General features: G+C 44.3%; 1 protein-coding gene across 2 annotated transcripts in view; it reads left to right on the top strand.

The window, feature by feature from the left end:
* The window catches only part of PPP1R9A (protein phosphatase 1 regulatory subunit 9A), a 218,122-nt gene that overhangs the window by 164,733 nt on the left and 30,784 nt on the right, over positions 1–22,605 (top strand). The window lies entirely within an intron of this gene.

The following is a 22,605-nucleotide window of genomic DNA, read 5'->3' on the forward strand; positions in this document are numbered from 1 at the left end:
TTGTTGAAACATTGAAAATCTTGAGTTGAGAAACAAAACAAAAAAAACTTTTAAAAAAAATAAAATAAAATGACCCTCCTGGCAATATGCATAATGCATGTAACGAGCACTGTGCTACAGCCAACTGCTCGTAACATTTCTCCGGATTCAGAATGCAGTGTTACAATGTATCAATGTCATTGCTGGATGCTTCGTTGTGTGGTTATACACAGGCTCCGTCTCTGTATATGTTATCTCTGTCGAGATCGAGTTGTCTAAACGTTTATTAAAAAAATAACAAGAAAAAACAAACAAACAATGCAACGGAAAAGGGGGGTGGGTAATATATACATCTATATATATATATATACATATACAGACATGTTTTGTGTTTTGTCTTCAATTGTACATCCAATAAACAGAGAATGTCCATGATCCATTCGGGGTTGGGCCACTTAAGTGTGATTCATTTTGACATTTCAAAGCCCATAATACCTGGACTCATAATTGATCGAAGCAATATGTGATACATATAGGGTGGCCGAAGAATATGGAGGGTAATACTCAATGAAAGGAAGTAGCCAATATTGAGTAGGTAATAAATGGAATCACCTCGTAATAGGACATTACAGGGGTTTTCCGGGAATACAATATTGATGACCTATTATCTGATCAGTGGAGGTCTGTGGCTTCCTCAAATAGCTGATTGTAAGGGTGCCGGTGTTCCGTTATATTTCCCTACCCGTGAGATTTCCCTACCCTTGTCACTTCCTGCTGCGATGCGGCCGCACCGGACATGACGTAAGGAGGTGTGCCGGAGGTGTGGTGCGCCGCGCAGGCGCAAAACGACGGGGTAGGGAAATTTCACAGCAGAGTTAGCTGGACATCGGCCGACACTGCGCATGCGCCGGGAGCCTCACCAGCGGTTAGGGTAGGGAAAAACTAAGGGCCAGTGCGCATGCGCGGTGATCGGGTGGATGTTCTCAGGTGGACACCGGCCGACACTGCGCATGCGCTGGGAGCCTCACCAGCTGTTAGGGAACAGAAAAATTACGGGCCAGTGCTTTTTCCCTACCCTAACCGCTGGTGAGGCTCCCAGCGCATGCGCAGTGTCGGCCGGTGTCCAGCTGAGAACATCCATCCGATCACTGCGCCTGCGCACTGGCCCGTAACTTTTCCCTACCCTAACGGCTGGTGAGGCTCCCGGCGCATGCGCAGTGTCGGCCACTGTCCAGCTAACTCTGCTGTGAAATTTCCCTACCCCGTCACGTCATGTCCGGTGCGGCCGGAGGTGACGAGGGTAGGGAAATGATCTGATAATGATGAATTATCCTAAGAATAGGTATTGAACTCCTGGAAAATCACTTTAAGTAAACAAAAATATATACCCATACCTAAAATAACTTCTCCCAGACACCAGGTTTGGCACTCGGGACTGAAGTAAAGTGAATGCCCCGCTTTTAACACCAGGTCACTTTCAGGTCCCACGTTCTTTAATTCTCTTTATAGGAGTCTACCCTTTTCTGATACAGATATTGAATTTCCCCTCTATGAATATAGAGCTAAATGATAATTGGCTGCTGCCACCACTAGGGAGAGCTTCAGAGCATACATCCTATTTTATTGAGCTCCTAAGCTCCCTCTAGTGGTGGCTGCAGGTAGGAAGAAACTGAACATTTAACTCCAGGGGATTTAAAGCTTTGTATCTGCAAAATAGAGCTGTATAAAATGTATTCATGAATCAGTACAGATTTTTAGATCTATTTCGACTGCATAAATAAAATGGTTTTCAAGAGTGGACATTCACTGTAAGCTGGTTATAGACATGAGATATCATCCCCAAATCTTGCGTTACCACAGTTAATTGGATCTGGCCAAGGAGCATGTTGATTCTATGAAGGGAAGGGCACTAGGAACCTGCCAGATAAAACTGGCGCCTCTTATATCATGGGTAACCGAATCAAACACATAAATATGTTGGATCCCTTTGGAGAGTCATATTATCACCATGGACATCAGGTTGGAAGCAACATTGGTGGGTCCAACGACAAAAGTTTCATGTTTATGGCCTGTTTTAGGTATCAGGTTCACAGTGGTACTGCATGCTGTCCCTAAAGGTAGTGACCACTTGGGGACCATGAATCTGTGGCCTTGATTATCTGCCCCTGACCTGAAAAGTGGACTGAGCTGGGACCTCCACAATTTCCAGGACTGCAGTGTTCTGTAGGGCCCCCCACACCAACTATCCACACCTCTCCACTGATCTGAATGACCCATTGGTTTAGTGGTAGCAATGATTACCAGGGACAACATTTTGGGGTTGTGCTAAAGGTATAAAGCTCTATAATTTGCAAATCTCCAAGCTCATGGACTCCTTCAGTCTACTGACCTCTGACCTGGAAGATCAGCTTTGATTGAATTTTCCTACAGAAATAGACAACACATGCCTCCAGTAGATTACAGAGGGTCCGAGGAGCCACTGCGATCTTCAGGGTAGTCAGTGGGACACATGGTTGCCTTTGGCAGCTTTACGAAAATAAATAAGCCCCCGACTTCATCCTGTATAATTGGCAGCAGAGAACAGATCCGTTGTTTCTGGTCTTGTCCTCCGTTGCACTTGTTGGAGGCACATGCGAGCGGCACATTGACGTCACCATAGATTTGTCCTGTCCCAAGTGGTTGCTGAGTTTGTAGAATTGTTATGACGTATAGATCATTATAAGGACAGGTTGAAAACCGCGGACATATGGCAGAAATTGCAGCAGGTATGGATGACATGCTTTCCGAGACTCTGCAATATACAAATGTCGCAAGTGTTAACTTGACACATAACACGTTAAAGGCTATGGACACCAGTTTTATTTTTTACTGTTGCATTCTCATTTTGGGCTAAAAATATCATTTTTTTCAATTGGTCTTTTAAAAAAAATATTCAGCCCCTTTTACAGTATAATGGTGTAATCTGTGATTCTGCAGAGCAGCAGGTTCTGAGTTTACATTGAGTCCCGTCATCTGACTGCTCATGTGAATCCCTTATCTGTGATCTCCTTTGTTAGGCCATAGTGTTATAACTGGAGCTGTATTGAGTATTCATGTGCTGTAAAGAGGTCAAAGAACGGGGCTACAGACTGAGCAGCCAGCTCTGCAGGTAAATAGAAACTGAAAGTCTGTCATGCGCTCTCAGTTAACCCCTGTACTACAAGAACTGCTGTAAATTTTTAATAAAGACCAACCCAAATGCAATAATAAAAAAATGCCTCCAAATATTTCCATAGCCTTTAAATACACAGTTGCAGCAAACCTTACGCTTTGAGTGTTTTTTGTGCTTGGTTTCAAATTTAAAATTTGCCAAAACAGTGCATTTCTTTAACCTGTTAAGTGTCAAGTTAACCGTTGCTATATTTGTAACCAAAAGATACACCACATGACTTACAGTTAGTATTTCTATACATATATTGCACTGGTTAGGTAGAAATCCATGACTAGTACTGTCAGATGGCAGCGCTATGTCTTGTGCCATGCTGAACTGAAACCACTGTCACATTGTAACAGCATTGGAGGCGATTCTTAGGCCCCTTTCACACGGGCGAGTTTTCCGCGCGGGTGCAATGCGGGAGTTGAACGCATTGCACCCGCACTGAATCCGGACCCATTCATTTCTATGGGGCTGTTCACATGAGCGGTGATTTTCACGCATCACTTGTGCGTTGCGTGAAAATTGCAGCATGCTCTATATTCTGCGTTTTTCACGTAACGCAGGCCCCATAGAAATGAATGGGGTCGCGTGAAAATCGCAAGCATCCGCAAGCAAGTGCGGATGCGGTGCGATTTTCACGCACGGTTGCTAGGAGACGATCGGGATGGAGACCCGATCATTATTATTTTCCCTTATAACATGGTTATAAGGGAAAATAATAGCATTCTGAATACAGAATGCATAGTAAAATAGCGCTGGAGGGGTTAAATTATTATTTTTTTAACTCACCTTAATCCACTTGATCGCGCAGCTGGCATCTCCTTCTGTCTTCATCTTAGGTGTGTGGAGGAACAGGACCTGTGGTGACGTCACTCCGGTCATCACATGGTCCATCACATGATCCATCACCATGGTAAAAGATCATGTGATGACCGGAGTGACGTCACCACAGGTCCTGTTACTGCACACAGCTAAGATAAAGACAGAAGGAGATGCCGGGCTGCGCGATCAAGTGGACTAAGGTGAGTAAATTTATTTATTTATTTATTTTAACCCCTCCAGCGCTATTTTACTATGCATTCTGTATTCAGAATGCTATTATTTTCCCTTATAACCATGTTATAAGGTAAAATAATACAATCTACAGAACACCGATCCCAAGCCCGAACTTCTGTGAAAAAGTTTGGGTTTGGTTACCAAACATGCGCAATTTTTCTCACGCGCATGCAAAACGCATTACAATGTTTTGCACTTGCGTGGACAAATCGCGCGTGTTCTTGCAACGCACCCACACATTTTTCCGCAACGCCCGTGTGAAAGAGGCCTTAGAGTCCAAGCTCCAACCATAGGAAACAAGTGCATGTCCACTTTTGATTCCATTGTTATCTGGGACTCTGGTTAGGATAGGTGATCATTATCATATTGGTGGAGGTCTGATTCTTGGCACCCTCGCTAATCAGCTGATTGAATGGACCATGGTGCTCCACCCAAGCCCTTCATTGATGACCAGACACCTTGGTACATTTACTAGCGGCTGCTCGCAGGGCTGTTTTGTTTATATTTTTACACTGCTAGGCAGAGGCTTCCTCCTAGCAGTGTTCCCAGTGACGTCACCAGCACTGATGGGCGGGCTTTAGCGATGCCCTAGGCTGTTTTACAGGCTAGAGCAGCCCTAAAGCCCTCCCATTAGTGCCAGTGACATCGCCGGGCTCACTGCTAGGTGGAAGCCTCTGCCTAGCATTCCCATACAGAGACCCAGTACGTCACTGCATTAGCCTTTGCCCTGCGCGATTCAGCACAGGGCAAGGGAGAGCATGAAATGCTCCGATGCTCAACTCAGAGGGGCTGCCTGGGTGAAGAAGGGGTTATGTCCAGGTTCAGCTCTGAACCTGGACAACCCCTTTAATGAAACAGCAGTTCGAGCATATGCGCTGCCACTCCTTTCATTCTTCATGGGCCTACCAGGGATCGCCAAGTGCTGTCTTCAGCAGTGCCCTAGACAATAAATGGAGCAGCAGAGGGCATGCTCAGCCTCTATCCACCTGCTGTTATAAGAAGAGGGGACGGGTCCCACAGGTCACACCCCTACGATCAGATGTTTATCCCTTGTCCTGTGGATAGGAGATGAGTTTGTATCTTGGCTACAACCCCTTTAAGAGGGCACCCTTAAAGTATCAGGAAGTTGAACTTATTCTGATTTCTTACCTGTCTTATATGCAATAAATGGCCCATTTGAGCGAGGATATGCCCACGGTCACCTAAGGCCCCATTCAGACGACCGTATGGCTGCCGTGCCCATGTTGCAGACCGCAAACAGCGTCTCCGCAATACACGGGCACCGGCCATGCGCACTCCGTCCTGTGGTGCGGAACCATTGTCTTCAATAGGTCCACGATCCACAACATACGACAACAAATAGGACATGTCCTATCGTTTGTGCTGCGGAGGCACGGACCCGGAAGGGTTTTGGAGGGCTTCAGATCCGTGCCTCCGCACCCCAAAAGATAGAACATGTCCTATTTTTTGCCGTGACTTGCGCATTCAAGTCAATGGGTCCGCACAGCAGCACGGCGTTCACACGGCCAGTGCCCGTGTATTGCCGACCCGCTGTTTGCATTCCGCAACATCGGCACGGCGGCCATACGGTCGTCTGAATGGGGCAAAATAATGAGGGGAAAAAAAGGTCTATCAAGACTAGAACATTTACATTATTGCTTGTAACTGAGATTTAACTTTCCGTCACGTTTTCATCCTTCTTATTCCGCATTTCCTGTTTAACCATAAAACTGTGATGTCATGCTGAATAATGTACAAACTGTTTGACCGCTCCGCCATAAATCCTGTTTCGTACTTCGTTTTGCGATATTTTGAAATCATGTCTGGAGGTGGTCAGTCAGAGGGACGCTCACTTTTGCAATAAAGATCTTGAAAAAAAACAATGACCCGTTTATAAGGCTCTTTGATTCCTTCTTGAATCAAGCAGTCATGCCCATTCCACAATGACGGTGAGAGAGGAATGAGTGAATTCATTTTCATTCATAAGGGGCTTAGTCATTAAGGTCATGGACATTTCTTTTTTTTTCATTTTGCCATCGATTTTTGGAAATATTTTTTTTTTTTAATCAATTTTAATACTACCTGAAAGAATGTCATTCAGTCACTCAGCACATTTTCACTGCTTACAGTATAAGCTGCTATTGCGTTGGCTACATGTAGTATTTATTACAATGTAACTGGTGATGAACTGGTCGTCTCACTTCAGCAAATGGCATTTATCATGTAGAGAAAGTTAATACAAGGCACTTACTAATGTATTGTGATTCTGCATATTGCCTCCTTTGCTGGCTGGATTCATTTTTCCATCACAATATACACTGCTTGTTTCCATGGCTATGACCACCCTGTAATCCATAATGGTGGTCGTGCTTACACACTATAGGAAATAGCACTAGCCTGTGTGAGCTCCCTATTGAGGCCGGAGCTTTTTCCTATAGTGTGCAAGCACGACCACCGCTGATGGATTGCAGGGTGGTCGTAACCATGGAAACGAGCCGTGTATATTGTGATGGAAAAATGAATCCAGGCAATATGGAGAATCACAATACATTAGTAAGTGCCCTGTATTAACTTCCTCTACATGATAAATGCTAGTTTGCTGAAGTGAGACAACCCCTTTAAGGAAAAGTATATCTATTTAAAGGGTATGTAGACTTTTGCAATATCGCATCAGTTGCACCTAAAATATAGCGCAGCTCTGCAGATAGTCTTTATTAAATATAGGATGTGTTGTCAAAAAATGACCATTGTTTAAACCAATTTTTACACTATGCTAAAAAAAAAAAAGTGGTATAATAGACTGGCACTTTATGTTCTGATGCCATCACTGCTCAGCAGTCATCTCATTATCATCACAGGGAGGATTACAATGAAAGGTATCAACTACATATATAGCTAACAGACCATCTACCATTCACCGATAGGTGAAGCCACAGCTTTCCTCCTCCTTTTTGCACCATGACCTCTGTACAGGTCACAGAGCATGCTCAGTACACTCTCCCATAGAAAATCAATTAGTCATCTCCAGACTACATGTTCCTAAGTTCATCATGGCTGCCCTAGAGCATACCGTATCTCTGAACGCGGTTAACAGCAGCTCAGGCAAGATGGCCACCCCCCATAATGATGCACAGAAAATAGAATAAGAATATACAATCAGAAAAATAAAAACATATTATTGGGTATTAATCGGTAAAAAGAACACAAGGTAATACATTCCCTTTAAAAAAAAAAAAACAATTGTGGGTGCTTTATTCACTCAAACCCAAGCTGCAGTGTTTCAACCGCTCCTGGGGTCCCTACTAAGCCTATACCCTATATAATAGCCTTTTGTGTATACAGCTTCTATGCAGATCTATGGGTTTCCATGGTTACCAGCTTCAAACTTTGGATGTAATCTGATCCCAATCAAATCTCCATTCCCTCTCTTCTACTGTCAGTCATGAGTTTAGGCAGAGGTCCTGGCGGCAGGACCTGACTACACACAGAGTTTGTAGTCTGTAACCATAGAAACACATAGGCCTGCATGGAGACTTGGATGGAGCTGCAGACATAAACTGTAGGTTTATTATTACATTTTTTATCAAGACAATTTCTAGAGCGGATTGATTCGTTCATTTAAGCGCATTAAGACCATGATAGGAAATTGATTGCAAAAGTCGGATCATTTGGGATCCAACTTTTAGAAAAAAAAAGGAACGTACAACTCAAGTAGAAATACTATGGCGTACTCCACCCTTTTCACCACTGACTACAGTGGACTCGTCAGCAGGAGCTAGGACTGAAGGGTATGATGATGTTATGCTTCCTGTCCTGTACAGGTAACTTTTCAGTAACTTATTATAATCACAGTCCGGATCACAATGACAGATATCACCTCTTTCTAGATAACACAGCATCCACCATTCACAATAGTTGATATTAAAGCTTCTCTACTCCCTCTTGACCTCTGCACATAGAAGTCAGTGGGGTCCGCTCCTGTCCATTGTGTCTTGGCCAGTGTGAAAATTTAATGAGTTATGATAAAAAAAAAATTACATAAATAGGGACATAGAAAATTTAAGAAAAAAACACCACAAATTGTAAAAATGATTAAACTTGATTTAAGGAATAGGTAGTTTTCTGATGCTATAAATATTCTATAAACATTCCCTTTAAATGGCTTGAATGGGATTAGAAATAAGTGAGATATACATTTTTTTCTAGAAACAGCGCCACCCTTGTGTGCGGGCTCTGTCTGGTATTGCAGCTCAGCAGCATTCCAGTTAGTATAATACCAGACACAGCCCATTGGTCTGTTTCTTGGGGCAAAAATCTACATAAAGCCTCCTAAACTAAAGAGGGCTCACTAATAAAATAGCGCAGGCACAGGCGCAGTGTTGCTAGTCTGCTGTACACATAGCGATCATTTCTTGCACCATTTTATTGTGAACAGCTAATGAGATGCGCAGTGTATGCAGATTGAACATCTGTGATGTCTTCCGGGGTCTTAAAGCTCAACAGGTAAGTTTGTCAATGTCCACATTTACATAATGGTCTAATCAGAGGAATGCTTGGGACAGAACCTAGTATACAGGACAGGAATCCGCCCTCGTGTTTCCAATCTAACGGTGCAATCACACGAACGATTTTTCGCTCATCATCCTATCTGCAAATCGCACTCAGACCCATTCATTTCTATGGGACCACAAAAAATGCAGACAGCACACTGTTTTCATCCATATGCTGTCCACATATGTTCTGGAGAGACGCAAATTTTAAAACACATTTTACGGATCCGTGATTTGCGGACTGCAAAATAGATACGGTCGTGTGAATGCACCCTAAGGAGCAGCCTGCGTTATGCTCCAGTCCCTCTGACCCAGCACTAGGCATACTACAGTCTTTCAGTTTTGCCTGGTGTCTCTTATCTCATTCACTGTTAAAGGGGTTGTGTCACTTCAGCCAATAGCATTTATCATGTAGAGGAAGTTAATACAAGGCACTTACTAATGTATTGTGATTGTCCATATTGTCTCCTTTGCTAGCTGGATTAATTTTTTCATCACATTATACACTGCTCCAGGGTTATGACCACCCTGCAGTCCAGCAGCGGTGGCCGTTCTTCCACACTATAGGAAAAGGTGCTGACATTTCTGGAGACCGGGACCATGGGAATATGCATAGGCACGCATGCGCAACAGTTCCTAGCCACCGATGCAGCACGAAAACGAGCAGTGTATAATGTGTAGGAAGGCACAAGGGACCATCGTTGATGGTAGATACGTGTCGCCGAGGTTCCTGGCCTCGGTGAAGTAGGAGCCTGTAGTTCAGGTGTGTCAGCGGCAGTAGGTGGTTGACATTTAGTTTATTTAGTATAGCTGATCCAGGACAGCTCTTACTGGAAGTAGTCATAGTGCTGGGTGGGTGACTACTCCTCACGTTCCAGGCCGGGTCTTGACTGGCCTACAAAAAACAGCCAGCAGTGTCAGGTGGGGGTGATTACCTCTCTGACTGTGGAGGGCTGTGTGGGATCTAAGTCTATGCTTGGTGTGGTGTTTCCCTCCCACACCGTGACGCAGAGGCTGAAAAGGCGTTTCAGAAGTTTAAGTCGGCCCTCTGTAGACACCCAGTCTTGGTAGCTCCGGACTTCTCCCGAGAGTTTATCATTCAGACAGATGCATCAGAGGTGGGCTTAGGGGCAGTGATATCTCAGGTCACAAATGGAGAGGAACATCGCTTGTGTTACCTCAGCAGAGAGCTGTCCCGGGCAGAGCGGAATTATTTCTATAATTGAGAGAGAATGCTTGGCCATTAAGTGGGCGCTTGATTACCTCTGATACTACCTCCTAGGGAGGAAATTTAAGCTGGTATCAGATCATGCCCCTCTGAAATTGCTAAGGGAGAAAAAGGGTAACAATGCCCGTGTCACCCGCTGGTTTCTAGCTCTACAGGATTTTAGGTTTTCTGTGGAGCATAGGCCGGGTAAGCTGTATGGGAATGCTAATCCGGGACAGCTCTTACTGGGTAGTAGTCATAGCGCTGGGTGGGTGACTACTTCCCACGTTCCAGGCCGGGTCTTGACTGGCCTACAAAAAACAGCCAGCAGTGTCAGGTGGGGGAGATTGCCTCTCTGACTGTTGATCTTTGTGGAGGGATTTCTGGGATTAGAGTCTGAGCTGGAGTTGCAGTGCCTGAAAGACTGAGGACAAAGCGAGGTCCACATACACCCCGTGGGGTTACGGTACTGTGCAAAACCATACCTTTGTGATTCTATAGATACGGGATTTATTGTTTCTTTAACGCCGGCTGGGGCAAGCCGGTCACTGCCGATTACTGTCCTATTGTTTTGTCAAGAATAAAAGACAACCATTGCTTTGCTTTCACTGCTAAAAGGCTGCTGCTGTGTTCTTATCTGAAGGCTACCAGATCCATACAAATGCGATGAAAAAATGAATCCAGCCAGCAAAGGAGACAATATGGACAATCACAATACATTAGTAAGTCTCTTGTACTAACTTTGGCTACATGATAAATGCATTTGTTGAGGTGAGACAACCCCTTTAACCTCTTCAGGACACATGACATACTGGTACGGCATGTTGTCCTGGTACTTAAGGACACATGATGTACCAGTACGTCATGTGTATTTCCGATCACCGCCAATAAAACTGTCATCTCATCCTGCAAAAATCATACCCTACCCAAGGTAATCGCCCAAAAACTGAAAAAATATGGCTCTCAGACTATGGAAACACTAAGACTAAATCATTGTGTAAAACTTACATAAATAAAAAAAAGTATACATATTAGGTATCGCCACATCCGTGACAACCTGGTCTATAAAAATACCACATGATCTAACCTGTCAGATGAATGTTGTAAATAACAAAAAATAAAAACGATGCTAAAACAGCTTTTTCTTGTTACCTTGCCTCACAGAAAGTGTAATATAGAGCAACCAAAAATCATATGTACCCTAAACTAGTACCAACAATACTGCCACCCTATCCCGTAGTTTCTAAAATGTCACTTTTTTTGAGTTTCTACTCTAGGGGTGCATCAGGGGGGCTTCAAATGGGACACGGTGTCCAAAAAAACAGTCCAGCAAAATCTGCCTTCCAAAAACCGTATGGCTTTCCTTTCCTTCTGCACCCTACCGTGTGCCCGTACAGCAGTTTACGACCACATATGAGGTGTTTCTGTAAACTATAGAGTCCGGGCAATAAATATTGAGTTTTGTTTGGCTGTTAACCCTTGCTTTGTTACTGGGAAAAATGGATTAAAATGGAAAATTTGCCAATTAATTTTAATTCTGAAATTTCATCACCATTTGCCAATAGGTCTTGGGGAACACCTAAAGGGTTAACGAAGTTTTTAAAATCAGTTTTAAATACATTGAGGGGTGTAGTTTCTTAGATGGGGTCACTTTTATGGAGTTTCTACTCTAGGCATTCCTTTCCTTCTGCGTCCTGCCGTGTGCCCGTACAGTAGTTTACGACCACATATGGGGTGTTTCTGTAAACTACAGAATCGGGGCCATAAATATTGAGTTTTGTTTGGCTGTTAACCCTTGCTTTGTAAAAGTAAAAAAAATATTAAAATGAAAAATCTGCCAAAAAAGTGAAATTTTTAAATTGTATCTCTATTTTCCATTAATTCTTATGGAACACCTGAAGGGTTAACAAAGTTTGTAAAATCAGTTTTGAATACCTTGAGGGGTGTAGTTTCTTAGATGGGTCACTTTTATCGAGTTTCGACTCTAGGGGTGCATCAGGGGGGCTTCAAATGGGACATGGTGTAAAAAAATAATTTAAGATTTGCTTCTAAACTTCTAAGCCTTGTAACATCCCCAAAACATAAAATATCATTCCCAAAATGATCCACACATGAAGTAGACATATGGGGAATGTAAAGTAATAACTATTTTTGGAGGTATTACTATGTATTATAGAAGTAGAGAAATTGAAACTTGGAAATTTACAATTTTAAAAAAAAATTGGTAAATTTGGTATTTTTTTAAAAATAAAAATAAATTTTTTTTTACTTCATTTTACCAGTGTCATGAAGTACAATATGTGACGAAAAAACTATTTCAGAATTTTTTTCCATAGGAATGTATTAGTGCCGGATCCGGCATTCAAAATACCAGAATGCCGGATCCGTCCTTCCGGTCTGCACATGCGCAGACCTTTAAAAATGAGGAAAAAAAAATACCGGATCCGTTTTGCCTGATGAAACCGGAAAAACGGATCCGGTATTGTAATACATTTTTCTGACTGATCAGGCATTTTTCAGACTAATCAGGATCCTGATCAGTCAGCAAAAATGACATGCGTTTGCATACAGTTTGCCTGATCAGGCAGGCAGTTCAGGCAACGGAACTGCCTGCCGGAATCAAACAACATTTTGGTTTTTAGCCATTATTTTTAATGTTTTTTTTTTTTTTACAAAACTTTTGGCGTCCATTACTGTAAAGTGCGATATAATGTGATTTTTTTTAATTTTATTTTATAAATAAGGGTCCATTCACACATCCGTGTGTGTTTTGAGGACCGCACATCGCCGGCACTTAATTAAAAAAAATGCCTAATCTTGTCCGTAATTGCGGACAAGAATAGGACATGTTCTATTTTTTTTCGGGAACGGAATTGCGGACCCGGAAGTGCCGATCCACATTTCCGAATCCGGGCTGCACATCGTGCGGCCCCATAGAAATAAATGCAAAATGCGGAACAGAATTGCGGACATATGAATGGACCTTAAGGTTGTGTTGTGTCAAAAGTGTGAACACCGTCTTGGCAGTGAAAGGGTAAAATTGGAAACATTAACATATGTTTCTTCCAGACTCCAGAAAATATTGAATATGGGTTTAAAGGGCATCTCTCAGCAGATTTGTACCTATGACACTGGCTGACCTGTTACATGTGCGCTTGGCAGCTGAAGACACCCGTGTTGGTCCCATGTTCATATGTGCCCACATTGCTGATAAAATATATGCAATATATAGTTTTAATATATGCAAATTAGCCTCTAGGAGCAATAGGGGCATTGCCGTTACACCTAGAGACTCTGCTCTCTCTGCATCTTCTGCGCCCTCTGCACTTTCACAGAGCCAGGAGTGATGATGTTTACATAGTCCTGCTGTTACCCCAGCAGTCCGTGGCAGTGATGCTGCCCCTACCTACGGGCGCCGGGCTCCCTTTTTCCCTCCTGCTGCCAAGCGTGTGCAGCAGGTAGCTTAACTGTTGCATCTGTGCACCATGCCAGTGTTTACTTCCTGCTGGAGACCTGTACTGTTGTTAAGGCTTGCATGGGTGTGTCTCTCCTCACTTGTGAGGCAGCACTTACACGCCCTTTGTCTCACCAGCCTATGGCTGGATTGCAGGAAGTATTTAAAGGTGCTTCCTACCACAGGAAGATGCCTGAGCAACTCATGGTCACTAGCTTGCCTAGTTCCAAGTGTGAAGGTGTTTTTCAAGTTATGCTTTGCTGTGTACCGGACCCTGCTTTTAGAATTATCGGATTTTGCCGGCCTCTGACCTCGAACTTCGTTTACGGACCTTGCTTGTTTTCCGCCTGCCTCTGACCTCGGACTTCATTTACGGACCTTGCTTGATCTCTGCCTGCCCTGACCATGTATTTCCCCTCGGTGCTTGCACCAATATCTCTGACCCCCTGGTCAGCTGCCACTGACTCGGGGACTGCTCTGGTGTGGCACCTAGCAACTACCCTAACGGCCCAAGCCTATCCTCACCATCAGAGGCTCTAGTGAAAACCAGGTAGTTGCTTATAGCCAGTAAGTGGCGCAGTGGGTCCACACCCGCTTGCATAACAGTTTGCTCAGGCCATGAACCTCGCTTATCTCAACTCTCCCAGTCTCACTGAGTTAACCAGGAGTTGGCCCAACAGCGTGAGCGCCAGGATCAAATCCTGTCATATTTACGTAATGTAAATAGGCGTCCAAATGACCTGACGTCTGCTAACCCAGCATCATCGGGTCCCTCTGCCACGGTTACCCCGGCTCCTGCTCCGCCATCCTACTATGTACCAGGGTCTCGACCTCGCCTTTCAGCTCCTCCACGCTTCAATGGTGACCCTAAGCAGTGCCGGGGGTTCATAAATCAATGCACCCTTCCTTTTGAACTCTTGCCTCACCAATTTGCCTCGGACCGATCCAAAGTGGCTTTTCTTATGTCATACCTTACTGGAGAGGCACTGGCCTGGATCAACCCTCTCTTGGAAAAGAATGACCCAGTCATAATGGATCTACAGGCCTTCCTAGAAGCCTTCCGCAGGGTGTTCGACGAGCCAGGACGCACCACCTCAGCCGCATCCTCTATACTGCAGTTGCGTCAATAGAGCCAATCCGTGGGCCAGTATGCAGTCCATTTCCGTACGCTGGCCTCTGAACTAGGCTGGAATAATGAGGCCCTCGTGACTACCTTTTGGGAAGATCTCTGTGGAAAAATTAAGGACGAGCTGGCCGGAGGGGATGTTTCTTCTACCTTGGATGACCTCATGTCCCTGGCTACTCGAATGGATTTGCGGTACCAGGAACGTGCTAGAGATGTGATGCGTGAGGGGAGACCTTTTCGCCTGGCATCTTCCCTCTAGCAAGCTCCTACCCCTCAGCCTTCCATGTTGTCTGCAGTTCCAGAGCCCATACAGGTCGACCGAGTTAGGCTGACTAAACAGGAACATGACCACCGCCGTGCTAAAGGACTTTGTTTCTATTGTGGTGGTTCTGATCATTTTCGCCATGCTTGTCCCCTGAAGCCGGGAAACACCAGAGCCTAGGGTCTGTTGGAGAGGCAGCCCTAGCTGAAGATAATTCCTCTCTACCCCTCACTCTGAAGGCAACTTTGTCGTTTGGAGATAATCAGATCACGGAGACAGCTCTTCTGGATTCCAGATCGGCAGAAAACTTCCTGCAGCAAGCCATAGTGGATCGATATATCGTTTTCTAGTCCGACGCCTGCAGAGACCATTGATGGTGTCATCTGTCGATGGAAGGGCTCTATCTGAGTCCGTACAATTTTCTACTGAACCTGTGAAACTACAGATGGGAGCTCTCCATACAGAAGAAATGTAATTCTTAATTCTTCCAAGCCTGTCTCCTCCTCTCCTTTTGGGGATACCATGACTCCATATGCATGAACCTGTTCTTGATTGGAAGTCCGGAGAGGTGTTTAATTGGGGACAGTCCTGCCTGGAAAAATGTCTTTCTCCTGTTCAGCCTGCTCGGTTACCCCGGGTACCACCAAATCTTGAAGATATGTCTGCAGCATATCATGCCTATGCTGACGTCTTCGATAAAACGTTACCTCCACATAGGCCCTATGATTGTCCTATTGACCTGGTTCTTCACCTCCCCGTGGTCGTATTTATACCGTCGCCAGCAGATACACAAGCTATGTCTGATTATATTAAAGAAAATCTTGATAGAGGATTTATCCGGAAATCATCTTCTCCGACTAGCGCTGGCATCTTTTTTATGAAGAAAAAAGACGGTTCCGGCCATGCATCGATTATAGGGGTCTAAATAAGATCACAGTCAAGAACAAATACCCTCTTCCCCTTATTCCAGAGTTGTTTGACCGCCTCAGAGGAGCTAAGATCTTCTCCTAATTAGATCTGCGTGGGGCCTACAACTTGATCCGAATTCGTCAAGGGGACGAGTGGAAGACCTCCTTTAACACCCATCACAGTCACTATGAATATCTGGTGATGCCCTTCGAACTAAGCAATGCCCCAGCGTTACAGTATTTCAAGAATTCGGCAATGATATCTTCAGAGACTTACTCTATTCCAATGTTGTGGTCTATCTTGACAATATTCTAGTTTTCTCTCTCGATTTGGCTACTCACCGGAGGCAGGTTCGTCTGGTTGTTCAAAGACTAAGAGAATAATCTGTATGCCAAATTTGAAAAATGTATCTTCAAACAATCCTTGCTTCCATTTTTGGGTACATAATATCTGATACTGGCCTGCAGATGGATCCTGAGTGCGATTTTGAAGTGGCCTCATCCTTCTGGTTTAAAGGCAATTCAACGTTTCCTGTGGTTCGCCAGTTTGTGCCACACTACTCTTCTTTGACAGCTCCCTTCTCAGCCTTCACGCGCAAAGGGGCTAATCCCAAAAGTTGGACTGCTGAGGCTGAATTAGCCTTTCAAGCCTTGAAGCAGGCGTTTTCTACGGCTCAGGTACTCCATCTTCCTGATGCCAGTAAGCAATTTTTTCTGGAGGTGGATGCATCGTCTATTGGAGCTGGGGTGGTGCTTTCACAAAAGTCTCCCTCAGGTAAGATGACAACCTGTGGCTTCTTCTCCAGGGCCTCCCCCGCTCCTGAGCGCAACTACTCGATTGGGGACAGAGAGTTGTTGGCCATCAAGATGACATTGGAAAAATGGCGATACCTTCTGGAGGGAGCCAGTCATCCTGTGGTGATCTATACTAACCACAAGAACCGCACCTATCTGCAGTCTGCACAGAGACTTAATCCTCGACAAGCTAGATGGTCCCTGTTCTTTGCCCGTTTTGATTTTGTTCTTTACTTTTGTGCTGCAGATAAGAACATCAAAGCAGATGCTCTCTCGAGATCCTTTGATTCTACTGACCAGGAGGAGGAGCCCCAATATATCATTGATGCCGCTAAAATCTCGGCCTGTCCTGTCAAGCTATCCGAGATTCCTTCTGAAAAGACCTTTGCTGCAGAGTCTTTCAGAAAGCAGGTCTTACTATGGGGCCATTCATCTAAAGTGGCGGGTCATGCCGGTCAGTGAAAGACCTTTAGATTCATTGCACAGCGGTACTGGTGGCCATCCATGCGACAAGACATCCAAGAATTTGTCGCTGCTTGTCCGTCCTGTGCGCAAAATAAGACCTCCAAACAACGTCCAGCTGGCCTTCTACTTCCTGTTCCTGAGGTTCCCTGACAACAAATAGCCATGGACTTTATTACGGATCTACCCACTTCCTCTGGTTGTTCTGTGATTTGGGAAGTGGAAGACAGCTTATCTAAAATGGCGCATTTCGTTCCTCTGCCTGAACTCCTTTCTGCTCCCCAATTGGCTAAGACATTTATTGAGCACATTTTCCGGCTCTGTGGCTTCCCACTCCGTATTGTGTCTGATAGAGGCGTACAGTTCACGTCAAAATTCTGGAGAGCTCTCTGCAAGCTACTGAATGTATCCTTGGACTTCTCTTCAGTGTATCATCCACAGTCCAACAGTCAAGTGGAGGGTGTCAACCAAATTATTACAAACTTTTTGCGTCGCTTCACTAATATTCATCACAACCACTGGGTTGAACTATTGTCCTCGGCTGAGTTTTCGTACAACAATCATGTCACGAGTCTTCCAAGAAATCACAATTTTTTGTTGTTTATGGTCCACAACCTAATATCCCACTCCCGATGTCTTCTACTTCTGGTATCCCTGCTGCAGATGCAACTTCAAGAGAGTTCTCTAAAATCTAGGAGGAGACCAGGGGAGCTCTGAAAGAGGCTTCTGTGCGCATGAAGGAGGCTGCTGATAAAAGACGTAGAGATTTTATCCTAAGTTCCGTCCTGGTGATAAAGTGTGGCTTGCCTCCAAATTCATCATGCTCAAAATACCCTCTTTCAAATTGGGTCCACGCTTCATCGGTCCATTTGAGATTCTTGAGCAAATTAATGATGTTTCTTACAAGCTTAAGCTGCCGGCCTCTCTCCGTGTACCGAATTTCTTCCACATCTCCCTGCTGTAACCTGTCATCCTAATTCGTTTTTTTTTAAAAAAAACCTGTCTCAGCTCCTGTTGCGGTCAGTGATGAAAACGAGTAGAGTAGAGGGAAAACCCTGTTTCTGGTGGATTGGAAGGGGTTTGGTCCTGAGGAAAGATCTTGGGAACCCAGAGAGAACATCAAAGCCCCTCTTCTGAAACATTTTTAGTCTAGGGCCAGGCCTGAGGAGAGGGGGTGTAAGGGAAGGGGTACTGTTAGCCCAGCGGTCCATGCCAGCGTTGCTGACCCTACCCACGGGCAAGGGCGCCGGGCTCCCTCCTTCCTTCCATGCGCCGTGCTGACAAGCGCGGGCATCTGTGTTTACAAACAACATCTCTTAGCAACCATCAGTGAAAAACACATTGCATCTGGACTTGCTTGCAGACGCAATGCGTTTTTCACTGAAGCCCTATTTACTTCTATGGGGCCAGGGCAGTGTTAAAAATGCAGAATATAGAGCATGCTGCGTTTTTAACGCAATGCAGAACTGATGCGTGAAAAAAACCGCTCATATACACAGACCCATTAAAATGAATGGGTCAGGATTTAGTGCGGGTGCTATGCGTTCACGTCATGCATTGCACCCGTGCGGAAAACTCGCTTGTGTGAAAGGGGCCTTATAAACTATGTTTACTGCCTGGCCCTTTCAATCAAAGTGCAGAGGGAGCAGCAGTTGTAGAGAGAGCAGAGCCTCTGGGTGTAACGGTAACACCCCCGTTGCTCCTAGTAGCTCATTTGCATATATTAAAACATTATTTTTCTCAGTAATGAGGACACAACACAGATGCCTTCAGCTGCCAAGTGCACATGTAACAGGTCAGCCAGTGTCATAGGTACAAAACTGCTGACAGATGCCCTTTAATTTCGGCATCGTATAGATAATATACAGTATGATACGTGGGCAACTTCACTCAGGCCAAAAAAAAAACACTTTCACACACTTGAGACCTACTTGTTTTGAATACATAAGGTATCTCTCGACCTTCACCTAACACATACAGTGGTGTGAAGAAAAAGGTTTTGAAAACCCCAAACTCAGCCCCAGTGAGTGTTTTTTTTTAAACTGCTGATTTGCTTATGGATTAAGGGCTGTTTCACACGAGCGAGTCCATTGCGGGAATCACGCTCGGTGTGTGAGTGTGATCCTCCGCTCTGGACTTGCAGGGGCGCACGGCATTCTCATGATTTATAATGCTATGTGCCTCTGCTTGACTTTATTTCTACAGAATCATACTGACCTCTTTATGGCACCATGATTCGGTGGAAAACAGGCCATGCAGAGACACATAGCATTATAAATCATGACAATGCCGTGCGCTCCTGCAAGTCCAGAGCGGAGGATCACACTCACACACGGCGCGTGATTCCCGCAATGGACTCGCTCGTGTGAAACAGCCCTAAAAGTAAATTTTTTTCTCCAGAATGAAGCAGCCGATCCCTAAGTGAAAGGTATCATTGCATTTATCTGAGCTAGCCCTACAAGACGCTGTGCCCGGTTTATCAGTCAATTTCCTGGTGGCTGATGCCCTTTAAATAAAAGGTGACAACCAGTATGGCTGCACTTCTTGTTTTCAGTTTTGCAAAAATTTGCCATTGCAGTTAAATAGAAGAATGGCAATATCTCTGTAAGGGCTTGTTCACATCACCGTTATGGATTCCGTTTTTGTTTTCCATAATAACGGAATCCATAAGATGGAAGTCAAAATGGAAGCCTTTAAGAGGCATTCTATTTTGATCCTTCATAATACAAGTCTATGGGCAGAATAACGGATCCGTCCTGGTTTCCATTATGAAGGAGTCAAGTCCAATCCATTCTGCTGCCCATAGACTTGTATTATGACGGAATGCAAAACGGAAGCCTTTAAAAGGAATTCCGTTTTGATTTCCGTCATAATAGGAATCATAATGGATCCGTCTGGTTCTGTCCTGCATAACGGAAACCAGGACGGATCCATTATGATTCCCATAGACTTCTATTGTGATGGATCAAAACGGAATGCCTCTTAAAGGCTTCTGTTATGACTTTCGTCTTATGGATTCCGTTATTTTCCGGAAAACAAAAAACGGAATTCATAACAGTGATGTGAACCCGCCCTAAGCGTATAATTCATGTGTGGCAGACTTGGCCTGATTAGGACTTTTAGAAATCCATGGCATGAAGCAGAAACAATATAACAAATCTGCCTCATGTGAATTTACCATGAAGGGATGTGTTTTGAGCCTTTAGATCTAAGTAAGTATCTTTCTATTCACTGACATCAAGCAGAGGTCTTAAAACTGTGAGACATAAAGCAATAAAGAGGACGTCAGTTTTTGGTGATTAATCTTTATGCACATGAAGCCTCATGCACACGGCCGTCAGGCGGCCATGCCGTATTCACTTGACTTGCTACATGGACGGTATCCATATTTTACAGGTCTGCAATTTGCCGTTCACTGCAGTTTGCTCTGTCCCGTTCATTGCTGAATCCGCAAGCCTAAAGGCTCATGCACAGAACCGTGTTTTTTTTCAGCATGGGCCGCAAAAGATGCAGACAGCACACCCGTGGGATGTTCGCATTCGTAAGTCCGTTCCATCATCCCGCAAAAAAAAATAGAACATGTCCTATTCTTGCCCATTTTGCAGACAAGGATAGGACTGTTCTATAGAGGGCAGGACGTACCATTCCACAAAATATGGAACGCACACGGCTGATATTCGTGTTGCAGATCTGCAATTTGTGGATCGCAAAAACTGGAACAGCTGTGTACATGAGCCCTAAATGAGCATTTATGAGTGCAGAGAGGGAGGCCACAGCCCGGACCATCCGGCAGCTCATCTGACAGGTTCAGTGCTGGATGGGACAGAGCAGGCTGCAGAGTAGAAACAGAAGATTTTAATAAAGACCGATTAATATTATGAGAGCCGTAATACGTTCACTATAGGTATTGGCAGTTTTTGGCATACAGTATTCGAGGGATTGCGGCTGGATTTCCGCTGGTCCCCATTATAGTTAATGAGGCCAGATGGCGACACTTCAGTTTCCGGCAATGCCAGAATGCAAAGAGAGATCCAGCAGGCTGTTTCCTGCCGGATATGAAGTGCTAGTGTGAAAATAGCCTAACTGTTCCCTATTAAAGGAGCTTAACTGTTTGGGGTACGCCTGATGACAAGGTTGCAGAGTGTTTCCTATGTTGACCAGCAGAATAGTGAGTGCAGCTCTGGAGTATAATACAGGATGTAACTCAGGATCAGTACAGGATAAGTAATGTAATGTATGTACACAGTGACTGTACCAGCAGAATAGTGAGTGCAGCTCTGGAGTATAATACAGGATGTAACTCAAAATCAGTACAGGATAAGTAATGTATGTACACGGTGACTCCACCAGCAGAAAAGTGAGTGCAGCTCTGGAGTATAATACAGGATGTAACTCAGGATCAGTACAGGATAAGTAATGTATGTACACGGTGACTGCACCAGCAGAATAGTGAGTGCAGCTCTGGAGTATAATACAGGATGTAACTCAGGATCAGTACATGATAAGTAATGTAATGTATGTACACAGTGACTGCACCAGCAGAATAGTGAGTGCAGCTCTGGAGTATAATAGAGGATGTAACTCAGGATCAGTCCAGGATAAGTAATGTAATGTATGTACACAGTGACTCCACCAGCAGAATAGTGAGTGCAGCTCTGGAGTATAATACAGGATGTAACTCAGGATCAGTACAGGATAAGTAATGTGATGTATGTACACAGTGACTGCACCAGCAGAATAGTGAGTGCAGCTCTGGAGTATAATACAGGATATAACTCAGGATCAGTACAGGATAAGTAATGTAATGTATGTACACAGTGACTCCACCAGCAGAATAGTGAGTGCAGCTCTGGAGTATAATACAGGATGTAACTCAGGATCAGTACAGTATAAGTAATGTAATGTATGTACACAGTGACTGCACCAGCAGAATAGTGAGTGCAGCTCTGGAGTATAATACAGAATGTAACTCAGGATCAGTACAGGATAAGTAATGTAATGTATGTACACAGTGACTGCACCAGCAGAATAGTGAGTGCAGCTCTGGAGTATAACACAGGATGTAATTCAGGATCAGTACAGGATAAGTAATGTAATGTATGTACACAGTGACTGCACCAGCAGAATAGTGAGTGCAGCTCTGGAGTATAATACAGGATGTAACTCAGGATCAGTACAGGATAAGTAATGTATGTACACAGTGACTGCACCAGCAGAATAGTGAGTGCAGCTCTGGAGTATAATACAGGATGTAACTCAGGATCAGTACATGATAAGTAATGTAATGTATGTACACAGTGACTGCACCAGCAGAATAGTGAGTGCAGCTCTGGAGTATAATAGAGGATGTAACTCAGGATCAGTCCAGGATAAGTAATGTAATGTATGTACACAGTGACTCCACCAGCAGAATAGTGAGTGCAGCTCTGGAGTATAATACAGGATGTAACTCAGGATCAGTACAGGATAAGTAATGTGATGTATGTACACAGTGACTGCACCAGCAGAATAGTGAGTGCAGCTCTGGAGTATAATACAGGATATAACTCAGGATCAGTACAGGATAAGTAATGTAATGTATGTACACAGTGACTCCACCAGCAGAATAGT

This window comes from Bufo gargarizans, chromosome 5 (genome assembly GCF_014858855.1).
Source record: "Bufo gargarizans isolate SCDJY-AF-19 chromosome 5, ASM1485885v1, whole genome shotgun sequence".
In the NCBI taxonomy this organism is placed as follows: domain Eukaryota; kingdom Metazoa; phylum Chordata; class Amphibia; order Anura; family Bufonidae; genus Bufo; species Bufo gargarizans.